This window comes from Argiope bruennichi, chromosome 5 (genome assembly GCF_947563725.1).
Source record: "Argiope bruennichi chromosome 5, qqArgBrue1.1, whole genome shotgun sequence".
Taxonomy (NCBI): domain Eukaryota; kingdom Metazoa; phylum Arthropoda; class Arachnida; order Araneae; family Araneidae; genus Argiope; species Argiope bruennichi.
In genome coordinates this window covers 2,391,560-2,414,557 of record NC_079155.1, presented here as the reverse complement: position 1 = coordinate 2,414,557, position 22,998 = coordinate 2,391,560, and the positions used below count along the sequence as shown (strand labels likewise).

At 31.6% G+C, this 22,998-nt stretch overlaps 1 protein-coding gene across 8 annotated transcripts in view; it reads left to right on the top strand.

Annotated features, from left to right (window-relative positions):
* Positions 1-22,998, top strand: part of LOC129968548 (polypeptide N-acetylgalactosaminyltransferase 13-like) — a 342,413-nt gene that overhangs the window by 107,459 nt on the left and 211,956 nt on the right. For all 8 annotated transcript variants that reach the window (XM_056082551.1, XM_056082554.1, XM_056082556.1 and 5 more), the window contains one exon: positions 10,754-10,817. The gene's annotated coding sequence lies outside the window, so the exon portion shown is untranslated. The remainder of the gene's footprint in view (positions 1-10,753; positions 10,818-22,998) is intronic.

Here is a 22,998-nt window from a genome sequence, read left to right as displayed (position 1 = left end):
TTTAATTATTTGAAGACACTTTTAGAATCTCAAAGCAATCAGTGATATTAACAGCAATGACGCAAATTTAGCTTTGTTCTAAACGAATTCTGCATCTCCCGATTTATTTTTCATTTCCAAATTTTTCTTGAAGTAATGTGATGATTGAAAGTTTTTCAATGCAGTAGAAAATTTTCAGCTTATATTTATATCACGATGAGAAAGAGAGACATTTTTTCCAGTCGTTCCCCTCTGCCTTAAAAAGAAACGCTCCATTTCTTTCCGGAACGATAGTTTTGGGACAGAACTACGATTCTGGTACGCAAAAAAGGAAAGTTATTTCAGCTTTCAGCGATATCACTTGGCTTTCAAATTTGAAAAACTGAACGCGAGATCTCTTGAAGCAAATGCTCTCGGTCATTCAAGTGACGTTTTTGATCTAAAATGAAGCTTGAGTTATGTTTTTATTTTGCTTTTGGCTTGAATTTTGGGGAAAAAAAGAAATGGTTGCAGCTTTTCCTTACCCTCGAGGTTCTAAATATAATTTAAAATGTTCTCTCGTATCTTTCAAACGTTTAGCTTGTATGTTTATGCAAAAAAAAAAAAAAAAATCTTATCGTATATTTTGAAAACTATTTCCTGACTGAATGCATGACTTCGAATTCAAAGAAAAATATTTGTTTTTCTGCAAATTTTTATAGCATGTATTCGATAGTTGTGAAGATATGAATTGAGTGGAAAAAAAAGTTTTTTTACGAAGCTCAAAAAGGAATACTTTTGATACAACTTTAATATCTCAAGGGTTTTAGGCATTTCTGTTACTTTGGATATTTGGAGAGAAATTATGCTGATTGAACTATTTGTAAGCTAATATTAATTGAAAGTGAGATTATTTTCCTAACATTTATTAAGTTCACGGGCTTTGTTTAAAATTATAGATATCCAACGTTGTCAGTTTAACTTTTCAACTAATAACGAGCTATGCATATGCTCTTTTACTTACAAAATAAAATCGCAACTACTTGGAACTTGGTTTGCACATACAAATAAGATGCCTTAAAATTGATCTTGGATTATAAAAAGTGACAAAAGTCTTTGTGATAAAACTATATTTACGTTTTATCTTACCACGTTAGTTACGTTCATTTAATTCCGTTTTACGTGTATTAATTTCAACATCAATTTCAAATATCATATATAAATACATACATTAATTTAAACAATGTTGTTTGGAAAACAGAATTTGTATTTGAACCGCAATGAAATGTTTTTAAAATGAGAAAATTGGCATTATTAGATTTTTTATACATTTTGTGCTCTCATAAATGTTCGTACAGTTTATGCTGAGCATATGTTGAGGAAAACGAGTATAATGGTTATGTGCATTTAACCTGTCAATGAATGGCTTGATTACGATTAAAATAACTATAAAAAATATATGTGCAAATGTGCGCAATTTTACTATGCTTTCATAAACTGAATACGCTGGACTATCCTATGATAATAATACGTTTATTTACTAAAGTTTCTTTCAGATGAACTCAATTGTTAAATTTTTTTTGATATATTAGTTTTTTTTTAATTTAAATTCATCCATTCCTTTCTATAACTGTTTTAAATCCGACAAATATCATTTTTATTCCAAATTCCCAAATTATTCTCTGCACAATGAAATAAATATTACGGTAAAATTTCTCCCTTTCAGATTTAGTTTAGAGAATTATGCCATGGCTATTCATAAGGCTAAATTTTATTAAATTTAAGCTAATTGACTGTTCATTTGGGGCGGGGGGGGAGGATCATAAAAACTCTTTTAAATACTAAAATCTTCTTTCGCAATGTTTTTTCTCTTCTATAGACACATTTATCAATTTTACTACCTTAGTATTGTGCAATAGCTTACCCTTAAAACTTGCATCCAATGCAATTATCATGGGAGACGGCAATATATTTTTTATATTGCAATTAGACAAAGACTTCCGATTGTAAAATTTCCTTTAATAAAGTAGATATTTGTATGAAATTGATATATGTGAAGATTGATAGTATAAAGTTACAAAAATTGTATTATCATATGGGGATATCATCATATAGTTATTAAAAGTGGTACGGAATCAAAAAAAAAACAATACATGCATTTATTTAAAATGGATTGAATTTGGCATTAATTGGAATACTTAGAAAAGTAATTCAAAATGAGCACCTTCCACGCCTATAGAGAGCTGCATTCATTTAACAATATTTGCGGATTCGCGACATCAGCTGTCACATCAAAACTAGCTTGAATCAATTGGCAGTGAACAAACCTCGTGAATAAAATTCGAGAGGAATCAAGTCAAATGATTAACAATTCTCAATTATCAAGAAATTTCTCATTCAACCAGTTAAAACGAGCTGAAGAAGAGAACTATTTAATTATAAAACGATATGTATAAAAGAACTGGCAATTGATAAATTCATTCAGATACCATGTGATTTAAAATTAAATGAATGCGTTCAACACAATTTAGAGTATTGTTAGGCAAAAAAAAAAAAAAAAAAAAAACCTACTAGCGACTTCTAATCTACTTCTGAGTATGCGACATCACTCCTTTATAGAAAATCATTACTGACGATGAATCTATCGTATGAGGAATGGATATTTTCGTTCCAAAATTGATCATATTCATGATTGGTGCTTCCATCCCGATTAAGACAACATCTGTCTGCCCCAAATTATATTTATTTGTATAAGTATTTGATTATACTTGATTATATTTGATTATACTCGGTCATGATCTGATTGTGCAGGATGGTTATAATTAAACTTCCCCTATAAACAGCATCATACAACACAAGCGGATGAATGGATTGCAACGAAATTTGATATATAGACTATACATGACATGCGCTCACGCAATTTCGAAGAAACATTTTAGTTCCAAAATGTCCGCCAAAGGGGGCCTTTTACGGAAAAACATTAAATTTAACACAATAAACGACGAAAACCGAATACAGAAACAATATTTATTGACTAATTTCTGATCACCTTGTCATCGAACCACATTAAGTAAATATAAAGAAAAAAATGACAGTACGCTGTTTCTGGGAGAAAGAAAAAACAGTTCAGTTTTCAGAAACAAGAATAGATTAGGACGAAATTGCACAAGAGGAGCAGTTATTAATCATATCCAGGACGATGTAAGGATATGTGCTCCATGCGATCACCCTCATTCACCTGCAAAATTTCAAGTAGATGGACAGTGTGTTCAACAGCAGATCGTAACTGATCAGTTATGATGCCTCGCACATAAAACTTTATAGAATTTTCAGATTTTCCGGTTTTTTTTTTTTCATTTTATTACTCATAATTCTTGTTCTGGATTGTTAATATTGTTTCTGTATTCCATTTCGTCGTTTATTGTCTTAAACTGGATGTTATACCGGAAAAGGCGCCCTCTAATGGATATTTTGGAACCAAAATTTTTCAAAATCCGTGAGTGCATTTCGTATATAGTCTATATATACCAAATTTCGTTGCAATCCTTCACTCGTTTGCGTTGTAGGATGCTGTATATATGCGAAGTTTAATTATAACCACCCTGTATATGTCCATGGAACCCACGAATACTATATGGACATCAGTAATAGCATTGAAGTATTTCCTGCGCAGTTGTTTGTGGAAGATTGAATTCTAAACCGACTGACATACACTAGCAAAAAGATATTCGAAAAATAAGTCATGATGAAGAGTTATCTCATCTCACACTCTGTGTTGGAATTCGACATGAATGACAGTCGTCAGTACATTAAACCAAGAACCAGAGGTGTCCAGGTACCAAAAGCCATCGCCTGCTGCTGCTCTTCCCCTACCTAGCTGTTACGTCTTATCATTGGCAGAAAGGTTATTCAACTCCAAATTATTATATCCCCATGAGAAGCGAGAATGGACTACCCGGTGACTCTTTATTCGCGCATTCCCGATGCCTTTTTGTAGAAAGAACTTCAAATAAAAGAAGTAACATTTTAATTATAAGTTTCTTTGTTCACCTTTTTAGCGTTTTCCCCCTTTCATATGTCTAATCTCTATTGTTTGGTGTTCTCATGAAAAGCAAGACATTTTTTTTTTTTTTCAATCTGTAGCATTCCGATATTTTAATTCTAGTCCCTCGTGTGTACAATGATGTTTTTGATCAGCATATCGTGTTTTAAGCTTATTCTCGAATTTTGAGTCATTGCCTGCGAACATATTGCAAAGAACTCCCCGTTTTAGTTCATCCTGCAAACTCGGAATTCTTTTTTGTTCAGCTGTGATGTTCCTAAAATGAGCCGATAACAAACTCGCTTAACACGCTTCCTTTTTCCCACCTTATCTCTAAAGTGTTCTTAAAGTTAAAACTCGCCAAATGTCCACGATAACGCCGATGCCGTTAAGCGAACTGACGGCGTACTTTTCGCTTTCAACAGATTAAGTATGAATCTGATAAAAGTTGACTGCTCTTTGCATAAAAGCCTTTATGATTTAAACAGCTAAATAAAAGCAGCAGAAACAAACGACCAAAAATATTACAGTTTTTTTTGCTTTTAATTGAAGTGTTAATATATTCTTAAAGCTTCGAAACACTTATAAGATGCTTCTTTATTAAAGACGAAGTATAAAATCCATGAGTAAATATTCTTTCGCAATAATTGCACGACACAATGTATGACACTTAAAATGAAGAAAGAAGCATTTTTATGCGATTTAAAATGAAATGCCTTAGTAAAGAGGAAATATAAGGATGCTGTGCATAAACCAAAATAACTCTCAATTTCTTAAATAGCTTGTTTAAAAGAAATTATTTGCATGAATTTGAAATTGCTTTAATAAATCGATCAAGTATTTAAATATCAATTAATAATTAGCTGAGTGCATAGCAAATAATTTCTGTAGTCAGGATTCTTGGAAGATAAAGGAGATTAAAATGAATTTGAAAGGAAAAAAATTTTTCCCCTCCAAAAAATGGGAAGATATCTTAAAACAAAGAAATAAAGACACAATGAATCACGAAATTTAGAGGAACTTTTCCCTCTTTCCAAAAAAGAAACATTAATCCCTATTTATAGAAATCTGTAATCTCAAAAGTACATAATGGACGTTTTCTAAGCTGGCTGCCCATGAGAAGAGATGCACCTTCCAGTTTACAGTCTAAGAAGAAGAATGACTCCCTCTCGATTTTGAAAATGGCATTAGAGTTATGGAAAAAAATCTCTCTTCAATGCCTTACGAAAGATTAAAAGAAGGTTGATTATCACGGTCATGTAGCTTGTTGAAAGTCCTACTTAATACTTATCAATAAATACAAGCGTTTCATTTCAAAAATGAATAAATCAGTAAGCCTCCACAGTTTTGGATTAAAGCTCTTATCTCTCGAGACAGCAATTTTTGAATCTTGAGAATCAAAGGGCATCAACTTATAAAAAGAAAACAGTGTATGATTTTTCAGCAGCATAGCATTACAGTCAAGATTTTGGAAATGATGAAATGATTTTCGCGAGTATGGCAACCAAGTATTAGATTAAATGGTAAATTTTATATTTTAAACAAAAATTTAAAACGGTAGAATAGCATTTAAGCCCTTTGGAAATGACCTTTGATTTAAGCAGGCGGAGAGGGGGGGGGGGGCGTTGGCCTGGTGGGAAAGTCTCGGCTTCGGAGCCGTAGAACCTCTGGCTCGAGACGCGATTCCACCGAAGAACCGTCCTGTAAGCGGTTCTGGTGCGCGTTAAATCTGTCGGGCCAAACCTCCTCCCCCTGGTGTGGTGTGGAAGTTTGGAGAGGGGGTGCCAGCTCATAATGTCATCCTCATCACCTAACCATGTTTCAAAATGAAGAGGTCCGTCCCAAAATAGCCCTAGTATTGCTTTAATAAAAACGGTACGTTACTATAACTAAACTTTTTTCAAGCAGGACAATGACCCCAAACACTGTCCAAAATACAATAAATTTCCCAACACAAGATTCGCCAATATATTTATATAAATTTGAAGGAAACATTAAGAATTAAAAAGAGTGATTATCGTAGAATGGAATAGTATTTCTTTTGAGTAGCCCTCTAAGCCCATCCAACTTATGCCCAAAGGAGTTGCTCATAAGTAAGGAGTATGACATCAGATGTTAAATTGGCAGTTAATGACAGTAAATTTTTTCTGGCCTTTTTTAAATTTTGAAGTAAACTTTTTTACAGTAGCTATTTAAGTTGTTCTTAAGTGAAATTAATTTTAAAAGTAGTTATATTTTGAAATTGTAAATAAAAGCTATCGAATTAAATTATATAAGTTATATAATAAAAGAAAATATAATAAGTATCTTCATGATATCCCAGTTTTTTTTATTCATGAATATTTGTTACATCTTTTTATGCTGATCTTTTCTATCAAGTAACTAGCTCACATTGTCATATATCTAACCTCATGGCTAACTTTGCTTTGGGCAATATTTTCTAATTCTTTTACTTAACTTTCCGAAATTGTTTAATAAAATTTAAAATAATATCAGACACTCATAAAATCTTACAATATAATTCATATGACATGCAAAGCTTGTAAAAAGCTAATTTTTATCAAAAGATTTGGAAAAAAAAAAAGAAACATGTTCATTATAATCATTATAAAAAAAAGGGTTTCTGAAAGCGGAAAAGAAATTAATTAATGAAATGAGACGAATAGTGGATCAAATAAAACTTTCGGAAAGGAAAAGGCTTATTTGGGGAATTAGGTATCTTTTTCCTGATTGAATAGATTTATTTTGTGAAATTATGCGAAGATTTTTTTTTCATTTCCCTTTCTCTGTTGTTTTAGAAGAAATTTCATTTATTCTCAGAATCTGAAAGGTAAATACTTTGGTTTTTCTAATCTGTGACATTATTTTTAATCCTTAATTTCTGCGAAGCTATTTGAATTATTCGAAAACGGAAAGAGTGATTTATTTTTAAAAACTAAACAAATTATGAAAGTTAGATTTTGGAGAGACCACTCTCGGTTTTATTTAAAGATAAATTCAAGCAATTTTATATGTGAAGCAAAAATGTTTATTTTAGGCATGCTTAATATGTAAAAATAGTGAGAAAAACTTAATTATCTATTGAAAAATTTAGATAAATCGTTTTAAAGTACATTTGATTACACAATGGGCAATTTGAATTCGTATTTTTTAATACAGTTTGCTAATTTTTTTAATAAAATAGTTTGTTATAAATATCTCTGAAATATCACAATAATATGACAACATTTTCGAGGAAATTTCAACTTAGGAAATGAAAAATGATGCTTTTAATGGCCATTGTACCCATTATTAATATGCTTTATGATTATGATGAAGGTATAATTCTTTTAAAATTGAATTATATTTAATCTAAGAAATGTTTTCCTTTTCTAAATTTTTGAACCGAATAAATCAGAAGAGCCACCTTTAACATATCACGCTAAAACAAGCAATAAAGCAGACAAATAGAGGAATAAAAAATAGACACTGTGAACAAAGATTTATCGACAGTTTCAATGTTTTAAAAGTTCCGCAAATATTCAAATTAAAAAATAATCTGGTAGAGGAACTCGTGAATTGCTAGAGGGCTCTATCGCCCTGCGTTGGGTAAAAGCGCATATTGGAAGTAACTAGTAAAATAAAGCTGCAAAAAAGGCCACTATTTTGCCTAATACAAATATGCAGTTGAAAATTCCATAATGAATTTTCAAACTAAATTTTTGAAAAAATTATTACAGAATGAATGGTGAAGACGTTGGAATTTTGAAAGAAAAGAAAGATTCACCTATGAAATATTTAATGATTCTTATTAATATTTAATATGTGAGTAAAAAGTTTGTTTTTTAAGATTTTTATCAGTATCTATACTTTAATTTTGCACACCGACATTTTATTAACATTATAAAAATTTGATTATGGAATGCAATTTAAAAATTGTTGCACTAATCTCTAATCTAATAACTAATTAAAATAATCACTTACGTTAAATTTTTTTATTAATTTCTTTCCATTATATTTGCAAACTATTTTGTAGAGCAATACTTTTAAAGAGCAAAGGCAGAGAGAATTATTCTTTTTTCCTTAACTAAATCGTGTTAGGATTATTAATTGCACCCTCAGGTTCTAAAATGAACATATATAGTGTATAATTATGAGGCAGTTACAAGTCTGAACTCCTAAATGGCTCTATTTAATTCCCACATTTCCGCTCATCGCTGTGCGGGCAATTTAAGGGAGCATCTGTTTTTCGGAGAAATGGCGCTTAAGTGCCCTTTTTTTTAATTTATTTTTCAACCTTCATAATCTTTTTTCGAATGTTTCGAACATTATATTTAAAGAAAAGCATCTTTCATTTCTACCCTCGGGATCACTGTGAAGTTGGAAGGAAAAATCTTTCATGTGCTCATATCTGGAGGCAGTGAGAAATAAATCTTTTCGACTTTTCCCATTTTCATTTCTGTCATTATAATGGCACTGTCGCAATTCTGATTTTCTTTCACTAACTTAATATTTTTATAATACGTTTATTTTTATCTAAAAAGTGATGCCGATTTTATCTTGGTTTTAGATATCGAAAGTTTACATTTCAGTTTGCATTCCAAATCCGATTACGATAATGATCTTCGCCTTTTATGGGCCACAAAATCCATTGAAACGGGAGATCAGTAACAGCTAATTTTAATACATAAGTCGATGTTCTGAGATTTAATTATGAATGAGACAATGTCAACTAAAAACAATTGCGGAGAAATCTATAGCATTGAATCATCAACTGACAGCGACCTTCTAAATTATACAAGTTTGAGTGTTTTTAATACAGATTCCGATTTTATATACACTAGAGCTTTAAGCACAAACACTTTTTTTTGTGTAACTTCCATGGCATTACCTTGATCATTGCAAACTTTTGTCGTCTTGCCGGTCATCCTAATTATTAGATAACAAATTGTTAAGTGGCTCCTTAGCATTTCCGAAAGCACCTTCGAAAGAAGTGCTTTGACGATTGAATGGGAACATTTCTGCTTCGCAACTGAATTTCGGGGATATTGGCGTCCAAGAACTAGGATCTCAATCTCGCCAAAGAGTCTTCCATCATCATAAATAGTAAATCATCCTATGAAAATTCGATGAAGTTTGTTCATTTTAAAATCAAAACGGTTTGCTTGAGTGCCCTTTTCATCTTCTGATCATGGTTTAAAATGAACCTTTCTTTACATGATCATGGAAATTTCCTCATAACCGTTAGTGAATAAAAAATTGTACTCAAAACAGGCGTACTGTAAATGAGTTGTTGCAGGCAACTTTTCTCATGACTATTGCTTACTAAGGAACATAGTAGTCAAAAAAATCGAATGTCACAATCATTATAAGGGGTTTGAACTTGTCATTACTGAGGAACTTGTTGTGGTTGGAAGAAACGTGCGATTTCTTGAATATTTTTTATAACTAATCTGAGACTTTTGCTAATAAAAGCGATAATGAGAGGAGAAATTTAGATGAGAGGAACATTGAAGATTTTGTTCTGAGCTTAATATGTAAATTTGCTTGATGATGAATATTTCCATCATACTGTTTTTTAATTATTTTATATTACATATTTATACGAGGATTATTTAAACATTTTTCCTTTCATCTAGAGCATGAATTGTATCACCCTAATTTATTTCACAAAGAAAAAAAAATCATGTTAAGAAGGGTTAAGCGATTCCTTTCTAAAAATATTAATATAAGCTTGAATTTTAGTTCACTTCCAGTGAAGGCTAAACGAAAGCTGTTACTGCTCGAATATTATAATTTTAAATGAATATTTGAAGATAAAACCTATACCGAACTCGCCAAGCTTCCTTTTCGTACCAATGTGAGGATGTTTTATTCTCAAAGGCAAATCTAAAGTGCATGCCGATCTTTGAGATAATTGAATTTTGACTCGGTTATCCTCCAAATCTTACCATCTTATTATACATATAATTTAAAAACAAAACATTAATTTAACAAATCAATAATTCACATTTATTAAATAAAATGGATGCATTCTCTCATTGTTTTGTGTGCTCTTAATGACATTCACATTTTTTTTAATATTAAAAGTGTGCTTTTACCGAGAGATTCAGTGTTATCATATTAATATTGTTCCCAGATGTCATTTTTATAAGAAGAGTAAATACTTTTTTGTACGTCCCCATTTCCCAATCACGTTTCTGGCTTGAAACGTATAAATTCCACGTATTCCTTTTCATAGAGATACTTTTACGACGACGTTCAACTTTCCAATCCCCGACCAAAGTGACGTTAAATTGTCACGTTTGCTATGCGTCAACTTAAGACAGCGGGTCACGGACGCTTTCCAAACAACTTTTGGTTTTGATTCGCCACTGATCCCACGGGATCACATTACTTATTCACCGTAACGGATTCACGTGCACCGTATCCTGTCCAGATTAAAAGCCAAAAAAAGAGAAAGAAGCCAAATCTTTTTATTTTTATTTCGCCAACCGTTATCAACCTTGTCGGCGAAAGATAACACTTTCTCTTGCTGCGTTTGGAGAGAGAGTGAAACGTGTATGACATTTCGAAAGGCCGCGTCCCCGTTCGCCTGCGATGCTGCTATCTGATGCATCGCAATAAATGAGATTTGGTGAGGATGCCGGCTCTATTTGGCTGCGTTTTTGGCGGAGAAATGACGCCAGCTGGGGAAGGATGAGATCGAGTATATTAGTCTTCTTTACGTGTGTTGGAGTTCCTTTTCATCCTAAGAGATTGTTTCGGTTTCAGGAACCGGTGGAGGTTTCGGAACTTCTCATCTGGTGTTTGACTTCCTATCGACGCGGTGTTAACGGTAAGTCAATTTTAAAGTTTTTGAAATATGAATATAGACTAATTAGAAAAGTTTACTTTTTCAGATAAAATAAACATCAAAGGGATGTTTATTGTTGGAGATTTCTAAGATTTATGATAATTAGTCTTTGATTTTTTTTTTCTATTCTTGAAAAAAAAATATCTTTGCAATATTTTCTAAAATGTTTGCTTTCTCTCTAACTAAAAACGTCTCTTTAGGCTAAATGTCTATTCTAATATTTTAAAAAGGTAAATAAAGTGTTTGAATTGTGGTCACTTTAATTATAATGATTTTCTATAATGATCCTTTAATCGTACAGAGTAAAAGTATATTCTGGGTGAAGTAATATATAGTATTGAAACTTTTTGATACTTACTTTTCAAAAATGAAAAATCTTTTTCAATAATATCAATACAAACTGAAATTCTTCACCCTGGATTTCTCTCTTATTGGAAATTATTAACGATTAAGATTGAAATTATTACTTATTAAGATCATCGATCCAATAAATAATTTTGAAAAAAGTTAAAACTTAATTTTAAAAAATGGATTTTATTATCAGATAGTAACATAATGCATTTTGTAATATTTTCACAATATGTTATCATGTATTTTGAAATAATAAATAACTTTAAATTATAATTTAAAATTTACGTTAGATGGAGGTTTGGTAATTTTGTTATCATATTTTTAAATTGTGTTGCAATTTCTTGGTAGCTGCAGTCAAAGATTTTTAACTATTTGATTACTGTAATCATAGAGGGAGCTTCAACGTTTAAGTAACATGTAGTAATATTCTGCTCAAATATCCTTATAATGAAGTATTAATCTTCCAGGCTCATTCACTTCCACCAAATTCATAATAAAGTATAAATACTTAATTACTATGTGGCTATTCTCTCTCTCTTCCATTTAACATTTTTGAAATAATTCGATTTTGTTTATAGCTTTGGAAAGAAATTAAATTGCTTTCAGGGGAAAAAAAGTTATTTAAGGTGCATTGAATAGCATAATTGGTGAAAGATATGACAGGAATTACTGTTTATCCTTATAAGGAAAGCAGATTTAGATGAATATGCAATAAAATCCTTAATAAAGATCCTTTACTTTAATTCGAAATAGAAGTTCAGTAAATATTTTTAAATTGGAGTATTAGGATATAGGGAAAAAATAATTATGAAATTTAATTTTGATATTAAATAAAAAATTATTTAAGTAAAACTATTTATTCAATTTTATTATTCAGTAAAACTTTGCTTTCTAAAAATTTCCCGGCTTCGAAAAATAATTTTATATTAAAGTAAGAAATAATTAAGAAATTAAATAATTTTATTAAGAAATTATTAAATGATTCGAAATTAAGTGAGCAAAGATTAACTAATGGCTTTGTTGTATTTAAAAATCACTACTTGATGTAAGGATATATAAAGAATAGTATATGAAAATTATAACTTCAAAGCACTGAATTATTTATAGAAAACCTGAAATGAATAAAGAGTGAAAAACAAAAGAACTTTTGAAATCCCTGTGGCAAAATTATAATTGACTGTTTAATGTTTAAATTACTTGAACATTATTTTAATTACTAACGATTAAAACAAAATATGCTCATCTTTATAAATTGCATCTATGCTTCTTAAACATGTATGTGAGATAACGCGTTGTCCCAGTTCTTTACAACATCTAACAGTTCCAAATCATAATTACACATCCACAACATCATCATCTGTCCAAATTCGATCTAAAACGACCTCAAACTCTTGAAAAAATATTGCTATTCGATCTTGCTATTTCAGTCTTGCAAAACTTTAGATGTGCATCGTTTCCGATATAATTAATCCTCTCCTCAAGCTTGTAAATCAACAACCAGGTCGACGTACTTATTTTGTCAGAGGAGCGTTGCATACTCTCTTAAGAATGGTCAGCGCGCATAAAAGCATCCGAGCCCCGATGGCGCGGAACGCGATTGGGAATTCTCGCCTCATTTCTCGTCTTTATCATCCTCTTTTCATGCGCACCTCCTCATCCCAACGATCGACACTTCACTTTGCAGCTTTGTTTACACTCCGTTTTGTCTCGCCATAAATTGGATCGCCAACTTTCCTTCAAAGAGCCGCCGAGCTTGAACCGATTGTAAAGAAAAGGGGAGGCGATGAGACCTTTTATTAGTGAGCTCCCAGGGGACGCTGCACGAGCCCTCTCAGCACTGGAATCCATCACTTGTTTTGTTTGAGAATTAATGAAGATTCGCTAGGGAATTTCGTTGACGTGACCTCTTTTCCTCAACTTCTTGCAAAGTACTGGTGATCTGTGGAGCTCTGTTTTGATTGCGATTTTTATTTCTGCAGTGATGGCTCGTCAACTAAGAAATATAATATACAGGGTGATGTGCATTTTAAGAATGATAATCTACAATGGGAAAAAATGAAATCGTTTAGGCTGATTTAAAATTCCCCTTTCCCATATTGATCATCAATTACAGAGTGTTTTCATTTTTATTTATTTATTTTTGATAAAATGTGAAGATTGTTAACGGGCATGAAGAAAAAAAATTGCAAGAGAGGAAAGTGTCCCAAAGAAAGGTTTGTCGGTAGAATGTCCAAAGACACGTATATAATATATATCCTAAAAATTCAAAATTTCAATAAAAATTGATTTATAGACCATTAAGAGGTAATTTAAACCATTAAGATTAGACCATTAAGAGGAAACATTTAAAACATTTTCAGTCAAAATCAAAACTATTTGGTGTTTTAACGTGTTTTTATGAAATGAAATAAATACAAAATGTGATATTTTCCATGAAAAATAAAAGAAGGAAGGCGGAAAAAAGTTTTCTGTGACGTTTTAAAAAAACTATATTATTGTCTCAACTAAAGTTAACTCAGTTTTATTTTAGACATGCGTCATTTTATATGTATAGGATGTCTACTCGAATCGCAACGAAACAACCCATTTCTAAATCCTTATCAAATAGTACATGTATCTAATAAAAAAGGATCTGAATGAAATAATTTTATTCTATGTCATTTGAATCAGTAAATTTTCTGATGAATTACGAATTTTAAATTTTTATACAGATCCTTTTTTCTGTAAGTTCGATTTAATAAAATATTCTTCAGACTCTAATATTTTAAATAAAACAAGTTCCACTCTTTTGCATTTAAAAATGATTGAATGAGATATGAGAATTTGAATACTTCTATTTCTGTAAAAATCCTCCATTTTATACCTCTCCATTGACCGTCTTGAAGAAAATACGCCAATCAACGCTTAGATTTTTCCCAAGACTAATTGTCTAAAATAATAAAATGGTTTGTTATCCTAAAATAAAGGTATGCAAAGCTTTATAGCTTGGTCAGACTTGATTATAGATGATTGAACCTTAAATTGTTAAGATAATTTTACTAAATATGATTTATACTATCGAAGGACTAGATAAAATTTAACTTCATAATTGAATTCAGCTTCATCATAAAATTTCAGACGTACATTTATTTATTGAAATAAAATGAAATATTTCTTCACCGCATTTGAATCTTTAAATATTTTGTGGTACACCTACGATGACAATGCTGAAGGATTCAGTTTTCTGTAGCCAAATTTTTAAAAAAATGTTTGGTTTCAGCAAAAACAGTCTTCGTATTTTTTGAAGTTTTATCTCTTCCATTTCAAATTCAAAAACGGCAGCTGGCAGCAAATTAGAAAGTTATATAGTACAAAGCTTCTATGATAATATGAGTTATGTAACTATCGAAATGTAAAGCTTACAAATATTTTGTTGAAAGAAGCTATTAAGGGACCAAGGTACATAAATATGTAATTGAAAATTTTAAAGCGCCTTATTTTTGACGAATGAATTGGCCGCCAAAGGCGCCTAATATTACAATAAAAAAATATCCAGTATTTTTAAATCAAGTCTCTTTTGAAAAATGTGTATAAGATCATTTCTCTCCCTTTAAAAATCGTCATTCAAATAACTCAGTAAATATTTTCTAGTTCAATTCCGCTAAATTAAAAAAAACAAAAAAAAAACACCCTCAAGCATTGCAGCATGAGTGTCTTTGAAAGTATCAATATTTTTAAAAACTCGTCCATTTTGTTCCTTCTGCATTCTCTGTAAAGGATTTAATGAGATTACCACACCAGAAAAATGACAAATGGCGATGTCGCATTTTTAGTTGCCTAGTCTTAGGAAACAAGTGGAAATAGGAAAAAAATAGGATTCGGATCATTTAAATACTTGCTGTCGTGATTCAAAAATCCTCCCTTTGATGTTAAGTGAGGAACCAACCTTAGCATATCTCTATTCTCATTTGAAAGCAATTTGTTTTATGGCTTCAGTTTCTGACATAAAATCATGCAAATCGGTTCCTAAACACCTTTGTGTATTTGCAGAATAGAATATTGTCTGACCATTCCGAACACTTGCTTTTCTCAAAGTGTTTTCAAATCTGTGATGCATCCAAAAAATGAGAATGGCAAATAGCATAGGATTAGTATCTCAGCATCGGGACTGGAAGTCTGCCTGCCCGGAATGTGCATCCGTCGAAGACCCGCTATCCGTCACTTTGTTTATCGCATGTACAAATAGTCTATTCAGTCCTTTGGATCGAATATCTTCTTGTGTGTTCTATTTCCCGAGTCGACCGGCCACTAAAATAAGGTGGTAACCCTTCTAGGTAGAAAAAAAATCAAAAATTACATTCCTCATCTATCTTGGATGGAAAATAAGTAACACCCATAAAAAAAGGAAATAAGCACCAATTGTATAATAATATTTAAAAAAAAATTTAGCTCCCAATAGGGATGAAGAACAAGAATTGCATTAAAAACGCTTAAGGTATCCGAGCACGTTAAAACGATTGATTTTCGCCAAAAATGACATTTTTAAAAAATTATTTTATTGGATAAATCAGTTTTTGAGCTATCCAAAATAGGTTTACTTTTATCTCTACGTTAATTAGAAGTCAAGATTTTAATATTTTCGGAATGATCGGTAAACTAGAAGGGGACATTTAAATAACCGGAAGTACTGATTTAAAGGGCCAAAAACATGTTAAAATTTTTGTATAAATACAAATTTAGTTTTAAATACGGAACATTTTTTGCACTGCAAAATAATAAATGCCAATGAGAGTTTTAACGGTGTTTTGTGGAAATTTGTACCTAAAGATGTCTTTGTTGAGCTCCGAAAACTCAGATGAGGGGCATTTATGTCTGTAATACATTTTAACAAAGGTTTTATAGGATTACTGAATGTTCTTAAGGTTATTGGAATGTATAATAGTGCAAATACAGTTAGAGCATTTGCTGAACTCGACAAAAACAGAATATACGAATTTAGGCGGCATTCACAGGCGGCAAATACAAAATTGCCAGAAAAAAATGATTAAGAAATGGAAATTATTAAATGCTGAGGAGGAAGAAGGTATAACCTATAAATGTGGTAAATTTTAAATATGTACACACATGACATAACATATTATTAAAACATGATAGTGTACACTTTAAATGTATTTTTCTCAAAATTGATTTTTTTTTTCTTATTTTTTGCTCACTTCAAATCAAATAACTCAAAATATAATTATCTTATTACTATGAAATTTGGTGTACTTTGTCTTTATACTACTTTCTAAACCCCTGGGGGCACCTCAAAATGAGGATAAGATGCTTCCGGCATGGTGGTTGGATCTGGCTACCCTGGAGGGTACACAAATAGGTGGGTGATCTGATTCCTCCCATCGATGACGGGACGTACTTCCTTCGGGGAGGGTAGTATCATGGCCGGTGATGGCCCTTAGGACTCAACCGCAGTTCCCGCCAGTGTTGCTGTTGCGGCGGTGCAGTCATTCAGTTTTATGGTTTTATTCCGTGTGTCTTCATGGCGGGTCAGAGAGTCAGATGGTTGACTTATACTACTTTCTAGGGAATGAACTAAAAGTATTTAGATTGAGAGAATATTTTTTTTTAATTTACAGCCTATTGTTTGAACAATAACTTCATAAATTTTCTAAAAATTTCATGATAAATTCTTCGATTAGTTGTAAAATTTTTATTTATTATAACCATACGATTGTAGTTCATTCCCTAGAGAAAACTATGTAGTTTATTTTGGTATAAGGTTTGTTCGGATGAGAGTAATAGTTTTTAGTGTGGCCAGTTTGAAGTTTTTAAAGAATTTGCTTAAATTTATGCTCTTAAATGCCAATTTTCAAAAAGTTTTAATGTTTATTTCAAATATTTACATACTATTACTAATTTTGAATAGTTTTAAACCCAGAAAAAAGGTAAAATTATGTATACACCATGTTTTCCTAATAAAATGCCCCGAACGTGTTCGGAAACCTTAAAAAACATTATGGCTTGTCACTGAATTTTTAAAAAAAATAATTAAGTATACATATATGTATGATTGGAATAGTCTGCAGTAATCGGAATGGATGGCTGTTAAAATATCGTAAATTTTAAAAATTACGTTTTTACAAAATAGTAATGCTGAATTCTTCTCTTTCAAGTTTGTTGATTGGTTATACTCTAGAGATTTTGAGAAAATGTTGCCGGCTGAAGCAGTATCTTCGTCACTTAAGCAAGATTCAAACTGAAGTCCATCTCCAAGCAATCCTCATGTTACTGCCAAACGGATCATCAAAAGGAGCAACTAAATCAATAATAAATTCATATGTAAAATTTCATGTTAAAATTAAGGTGGCGAATAATCGATAATTTAACAACAGATTGTTGTTGTTGTTGTTGTTTTTTACTCCGTAATCACATGAGTGATGATGATAATCTAAAATGATGAATAAAGAGGCTGGGTGGATGCTGTCCCAGTTTCATTGGCTTGCTTTTGATTCATGGATCTTTTAACATTGACCACTTTTCCGGCTGTGATCATATTGTTGAAGATGAATTGTCTTTTTGTCCAACTAATAGATTTTACAGAAAAAATCCTATAAGCAGAGTAATTATATATAAACAGGAAATCAAAGAAAGTAAATTGCCTCGTTGACATCAATGTCTCAAAAGAATTCATTTGTTCGTTTATTTATTTGTTTTAGGGTGTCAATGCGGTATTGGCAGCATTCAATATAATTCTCTCATTTAATAAAAATTATTATTAGATGAGCAACTTTCTGAATCAATTAAACGAGTCATATTTTGTGCTGACGATTCTAAAACTGCCAGTGAGAGCCCCCTAAATACCTTGAAAAAAATTCCATTGACATACCAGAAAACTCTACTTGTCAGGGGGTATAATATTATAAAATAAATTAATACTCCACCTTGCTTTGCCATCTGGAATTTTCTGCATATGACCGTCATTATTACAGCAGGAAGCGAGGAACTGAAGTTGATGAACTAAGGACTATCATGTCCATGTCCCGATTTTTGCTGGAGATGCATCCCGTCGTTGGAACGGAAGTACTCCATACCAAAACACTGCAATGCTCACCAGAGAACCTGCTTACTAATCCAGCAGTTTTTCATCATCGTATTCCTGATGCCTGTTGATGCTGCTAGAGGAAAGATACGAGGGAAAGAATATTTCACCTCTTTCTGCCGTTTAATTGAAAAGTTTAGTTGCGATGTTTAAGAAGAGAGTGCACTAAAACAGAACTACTAAGCACTTGAGTGATTAGGTGTTTCAATTTTAGGTTCAAAAACAAGTTAGGATCAAAAAATCATTTTTCAGTTCCCTAATTTCTTAGAAATTTCTGCAATAATAAAAAAAAAAAAAAAAAAAAAAAAAACTGTTCTTTATTTTGATGTGATAAATTTCCTAATTTGAATCAAGTTTTTTGTTTGAATCGTTAGGGCTTTGAAAAAATTTTAATCCTTGTCCGTGTGCATCTGATATCCCAACTATCTGTTCAACCGAGATTCTCGTCATAACTTTTGTTAGGTTTTAGGGGCACATAGATTTTTCCATTCTTATCGTGATCCAATTCAGATTTATAAATTCATTAATTAAAATTTAGTATTTTATTAAACCTAAGACTTATATTTCCAACTAAGAAAAATGCTCGAAATGACCAGAAAAATTTTATTTATAGTGATCAAATGAATACATGAGATGTCTGAAAAAATTGTCCAAATTTTCATATAATTCATTATATCTATTTTACTGTTTGTCATACCCAGTCGCATATTCTTGACACCCTAACATTTTAAACAAAAAAAATATTCGTATTCATGAGATTTAAGTGATCGAGTTATGAAATTTTGGATATCATTATGCGAGACCATTTCAGCGACCGCCCCAAGAAGGATAAGTAGAATTCATGCATGGTGTTTCTCGAGGTAGCCATTCATTGATCTAAAATATAGAATGTTGAAGGCTTTAGAACTCGGTAAGTTTTGGTTGCAAATGAATGGAACTTTTTTATGTAAAATTTTAGTGTGTGAAAAATAATTTACTAAATATTGCTAAGAGGACCGAGGCACTGTACAAAAGTTCAGATTTTGTGTGTTCTTCAGCGGTACTTTTGATTTAATGGCATAAATTATAATACTTCATGTTATTTAATCTTTTCCCAACTTGAAGTATTTACAAATAAGTATTCGGTTTGAAAAACTATTTGATCCACTTACGATCAGAGTAAATATTATTATAATCTTCCATAGAAGTAGAAATGTTCTAAATGAACCATTGCGATAGGCATTATTCATATTTGAACCTAAAATCTTTTCCATTTTCCAATGAAACGGTTCATTCGTACTCATGTTCAATTCACATTATAAAATGTTATGCGCCAAAGCCTTTTCATTACAGGTCGGTTGCTATTTTTGTAGTTACAAGAAAATGGATGGTACATAGCACCTCGTTTTCAAATAAATTTGCTTATAAAATAGCAACTTTCTGGTACACCTGCACAATAAGAAATAATTCATATTTAGCTTCATAGATTAGAGAAAAAATTGAATACGTAAATTAAATCTCTTCCCTTCAATTGGCTTGAAGACAGTAGAGATTTGTGGCACTGCGGATAGAGAAACCGACAATTCATCAATGGATTTGGTTTACAATGTCTTTCAGAGTATGGCTCTAATATTAAAATCATGAGCCAAATTTCAACTAATCAATAATTTTCTTCTTTCAGATTTGGAAGGCTTACAGATTACAGACTTTTAGTTGATAAATTTTATTCTAAATTTATTACATATTCTGAAATTTTGTCATACTGCATGCCAATTTTATCCTTCTTGTTCGTTTTGCCTTTTTTAATGATTATTACATTCAAAGATAAATATAGTCACAAAACGATTTTTCCAACTCTGGAATATCTGCAATAGAAGATCGTGAAAATTTCGGAGTCGAATGTGTGATAATTGCTATACTTGTTCTTTAACTGATACGTCCCTATCGCGAAAGTAAAAACAATTTGGAAAAGAAAATTACCAAGAAATATTCTGCTGAGGCAAAATTAAAACTGCACACTGGACTACACCACCAAAGACACTTTCATATAATATTTAATAATAATAGATTTATTAAATAAAAGAATCGGAATTCGACTTAAATTATTAACAGAAGGTCATGATTAAAAGAAATATGATATATATCAGAAATGTTAGTTAAAACGAAAGTTAAATCACCGGTATGTTATGTTCTTCAGGAACTCTGCGCCATTTTTTGCTGTGTGCAGTTGATGCGGAGTCGCCACCGCAGAGTGCTTGGTTCCAGGGGCTTGTCCAGGAACAAATCTCGCCACTTTTGCAGCTCCCAACAAAGGGCTCCGATCGATCCATTGCCCCCTCAATTGAGTCCGATAGGCTTTCAACGTTTTCCTTCCAGATTCATTGGAGCTGACAGCAGAAGCGTCTCCCGTGTCCTGCCTCGCGAACATTAAGCACTCGCCACGGCCTCGAAATAGAGTTAATAATGAGGCGGCGGAAATTACCATTCCGATAGAAAGGGCGCAGGGTTATGTTTTGGACCTCTCGTAAAGGAAGAGGGGAGCTTTTAAACCACCGCTGAATTTATGACGGTTTTTAATGCCTCTAGTCATGGAATGGCGAGTTAGGATGAATATTTTACCTGCTTGGAAATGTTTCAAAATGCAGGGTGTGTTTTTTTCACTCTTGCTTGGGTAAAATATTAAAAAAAAATCAATGGATTATAATCTATTACGTTTATTACCTATTATGTTTTTTTCTTTATATTGAAAGTTTTGTTAAATTGGGAGATCTATTTATTTAAAGATTTATCAGCCATTGCTAAAATTTATTCAACTCTGAAATTTGATTCATTTCCGCATTTAAGAGAAAACAGGCAAGCGAACAAACAAGAAATTTCAGTATTCCTTCTTTGATTTCTTCTTATGCGAATTTACGCGTGAATCTTCAGAAACTTTAAAACTGATTGACTTCTGATGATTTTTTTCAATAATAAAGACTATATCAATAATAGAGACTAGAAACGTGGAAGATTTACCGCGAACAAAGAGCAAATTGTTGTGAAAATGAGCTGCTAATTAGGTTGATTCAATATAATCATGCGGAATTTTTTAATTTGAAGGGGAATAGGGGCAGTTGCGTAGAGTCTTTTTTTTTGTTTTCTATTTTTTGTTCGGAATTCCTTTTTAATCCTTAATTTACCGAATTATTTTACCATGAAATATCTACTGCTTTCCATTGAAAATATCTCTTCGTGTTCTTATAAATACTATAAGAAAAAGTAGTCATATTACGAAGATACCAACCAGAATTAAAGTGTACTTTAAAGTACCGTCAGAAAATAAAGAGTTAATTACAACAAAATTTAAAAAATACACTGTTTTCGTAAATTTTTTCTGTTGATTTTTATTCGCCCTTCAACTTTCTAAAAGGTGGGTCGGGTAGAGTTAAATTAGTAATATTAGTATGAGTATTAAAGCTTTTAAGTATATGTAATGATATATTTTTAAATTACAAAGATAAGACAAAATTTAGAACCGGTAGCTGTACAATTAGAAATTCGGCTCTGAAGTTGAGTATACAAAACAACATACTTTAACGCATTCAATTCTGCTGCTATTTTCGATATAGTTTCAGTCATTTACAAGCTCTTATTCCACGTGAATAAATTTTAGTGTTGGAGGTGGATAAGCAACACTTATGCCATTGCATACTATTTCATTTTCAAATGAAAAAAATGTTACTCAATCTAAGGAATTGATTTATTCAACTTTGCGAGAGAATTTTGTAAGTCCTTCAGTAGTAAAAAAAGTGGTTTGCAAGATTTCGTTACTGAAAGTGTTAGTCTTGAGAACGATCCATGTCCAAGGTCAGTAAAAGAATTTAAAAACGAAAAACTTCAATTTTTACTGGATAAAAAAAAATCCATATCGAACTTAAGAAAAGTTTGCAGAACAGTTCAGAATTTGTAATGATTCCAAATGAAAAGCAATAAAACTTCGATTGTATACAATGGGAAAGATAGAGAGAGAAGGAAAATGGGTTTCTCATAAACTGATGGAAGAAGCCAAAAACCGAACAGCTGATATCTGCATGAATTCTCTTTTTCTGTACAAAAGATTCAGTAAAAAGATTTCTGTTTACATAAGATCATTACGGGTGATGAAAATGGGATTTTGTATGACAATTCTAAATACAGAAAATAATGGGTTGATCCAGATCCGCCATTAAAATCGGTTACCAAAACGAATATTTATGCCAAGAATGTATTACTGTGTGTCCGAATTGGAAAAGAATTATTTACTACGAGGCTCTGAAACCTGATCAGATTGCTACAGCTAAGCGTCACCAAGCCCTACTGAATAAGTTAAGTGATGTGTTCTGTTGGCAAAAACTGATCATTTATAGGCCAAAGAAAAAGGAAAATGATATTTTTATATGACAACGTTCGTTTACATACAGAAAAGTGAACCCAGAAACCAAATTAACCAAGTCTTCTCCTAAGACCGGGAGGCTGTGCAGCATGCGTTTTATATTCTCTCCAACCTATCTCCATCTGATTACTATTTATTCAAATGAACGTCATCATATTTTTTTTAAAAAAACTAACGGTTCATGAAGGTGAGAAATGTGCGAAGTTCTGTGGTGATTATATTGCTTCGAAATCACTAAGTTTCTACCGCGAAGAGATTCATAATCTATCCGATAAATGACGGAAAATCAGAGATGATAATAAAGGCAAACATTTCGATTAGCAATCATTGTAACGAGCATATATGCA